The sequence below is a fragment of the Suricata suricatta genome, chromosome 8 (assembly GCF_006229205.1).
Source record: "Suricata suricatta isolate VVHF042 chromosome 8, meerkat_22Aug2017_6uvM2_HiC, whole genome shotgun sequence".
Lineage (NCBI taxonomy): Eukaryota > Metazoa > Chordata > Mammalia > Carnivora > Herpestidae > Suricata > Suricata suricatta.
In genome coordinates, this window is record NC_043707.1 from 136,347,355 (window position 1) to 136,350,162 (window position 2,808).

The following is a 2,808-nucleotide window of genomic DNA, read 5'->3' on the forward strand; positions in this document are numbered from 1 at the left end:
GGGACCATTTTAATTATATTTTATGTATTAACAATATGAAAGATCTTTCGTTCTCTACACCTTTAATATGAAGCCATTCGTGCTTCTGCAGCAGCAGGGTACCCCAAAGGTGACTCCTGAGCCTCCCCTCACCCAGATCATAGTTTGTGAAAGGGAAATCTGAAAGAAGCCTGAACTAGGGCCTTTGTGAAGAGTCCTTTGCTCAGTAAGTCAACTCAGATCACACAGCACCATAGCTGCCATAAACACTGAATGTGTTCGATGAATATTAAATCAGTAAGTTTCTCATATTATTAATAAAAGTCACAATTCCTTAAAACAGCTAAACTAAATGTTCAGTGTGTCAAATGGCTTTGGACCCTGATCATAGTAAAAATGATGTCTCATTTTTCATGTTCTGAAAGGTGATTGTTTTAGGCATTTTCAGACTGGAGATAAACACGCAGATGTTGGTTTATTTGGTTGGCTTATCTAAAATCAAGGAATTTGCCATGCTCCAAAATCGTTTTTTTTCTACAAAATTTTGGCTCTAAGTGGGATTGATTATCTTCTGTCTTCCCTGGTAAGGCAGTATCTCCCTCAGTAAGGAACATGTCATGTAAGTAGTTGTTAAATAAGGTTGAAAAGACCATTTATCACCCTGAATAAACAGAAATCAGGTTCTAAAACCAGATTGAAAGAAGGAAATTACATCACACTTTTAAATAAGGAAGCACTGGGCAGAACTGGATGAGTTGTATGACAAAAATGTGCCCTCCCCCTCCCGCGGATTGCTTCTGAGATTTATTAATGAGATCTGGTGGCAAGGTAAACACATCCAGGTCACCCTCTTAAGGTAGGCTGGCGCAAAAAAAAAGTCTTCAGAGTGACTTCCTTCAAGCTAAAGGCATGTGATTTCACCTTAATAAAGCTTGTACGTGTGCTTTGTGGGGTAGCCTTGATTTGTTTTGTTTTGTTTTTTCAGGGAAAGTGACCTTAAATTTAGCAACAAAAACAGTAGGTGCAAAAAGGAAGAGTGTGGGAGAGAAGGTGAAATCCATTACTTTCAGAAAGCTCTTCCCTGGTTGCTTCAGTAAACACACAGTAACAGAAGCCAATTTAGAGAGTTACACTGTTCACCACTCTGTCTTGGAGTTTTTACCCAGTCTGCAAATGGTCCACTTCAGATTTTGGAAAGGAATTTAATGAAAATTGCTTGCCTCCTACTTCCCTGAGCTTGTTACATTGTTATCAGGAGGCTTAGTTTGTTCTTTGGTGATTTACACTCAACATGAATCTGTCCCGTCATTCCTTTTTAAAAAGCGAGACGAATCCTTTCTCAGTATCTATTTAGTAGATATTGATTAGAAATGAATGACCTCAGGATCTACCTAGGATGGAGAGGGAAAAGTCCCAAAAGATTTGGAGGATGGGCGAGGAGTCGGGGCACGACACAAAATAACCCAAGAATACGGAGACCCTGCTGTGGCTTTTCAGAAGGGAACAGGCGAGTGGAGAAGGGGGTGTGACGGATGGCCCCTAGGACAAGGTGAATTCTAACAGATTTGGGGAAGAGAGACGCCAGAGCTTGGAAAAGGTGGGTCAGAGTCTGCCTTGTTTCAGAGGCCTTAACCTGAAGAGCTTTTATTTAGAAGCCTTTGGAGTTTTTTGAGCGGTGGAAGCCGGGAATCTGCTCTAGTCTAGGGATATCGGTCTGGCCCTGGTGTGCAGGGTGGGTTAGGGGTTTGCGCTCCCAGGGCCAGCCGGCACCAGTGGACGGAAGGGAGCCGGCCTGGGAAGCGGGCTGTGGAACCTGGTAGTTGAATGGGGATCTGTTGTAACTCAGGTTAAAAATGGCGCCTCTAGAAGCCTGATCCTCTGAAGATCCTCGCAGACCCTGCCCCTGGCCTGATCCGGGAAGGGGGATGTGGAGTGAAGTAAGTGACAGGGCTGTGGCCTCCAGAGCTAACAGATGCCAGAGGACCATCCGAGTGGAAAGATAATCACCAGACAATAGGAAACGCAAAGTGGAAGCCGAGCCGAGATTCCAGAGATTGAGGAACTGCTGTGGATCAAAACTGGGGGGGGGGGGGGGGGGGGGGGGGGGGGGGGGGGGGGGGGGGGGGGGGGGGGGGGGGGGGGGGGGGGGGGGGGGGGGGGATTGCGAGGAGAGAAGAGAAAGGGCTGCCGCAGGAACCAGGAAAGGGGGTATTACATTTTGTCTTGAATTTTTGAAACTGTGATGTTAATAACAAGTCCTTCCTATCTGGGATTGGTATTTAACTGATTTCCTTCATGGGTTTTAGGAAGGTTCTCACACCCAAGGTCATTTAGAGCGCTGCCTGGGTGTGCGTTCGCTTTCATGCGTCCTGTTTCGGGACAGAATGCCATCTTGTACTTAGAGACCCGGATTCGCCCACGTGCGGGCACTTCCGCAGTTCCTTTCCTAACGAGCTGTCAGGTGGACTCGTGTGACACGGGCTCCGCGGGGTTTCTTTCCCACGTGAGGTGGACCTGGCTGATTTGCCCCTCGGAGGGGTGCCTGTGGAAGACTTGGGGAGTTCCGAGAGAAGGGGGAAGAGTTGCAGGTGGCTCCCTGCCTCCAGGCCTCCCCCGGACGCACCGGAAACGCTGGCTCCCACCCTGCAGCAGGTCCCCCTTCCCGAGTCTGCAGTTGGGAAGTTATTTTCCAAAAGGGAACACGAAGCTGCATTTCCCTCCTCGCTTCTCCGAGCGAGCAAGGAGAAGCCCGGACAGTTTCATAACATGTCCCATTCACAATTCCCCATTGAAATGTGGAGTCAGGTCACCTTCCATGAATACACAAAG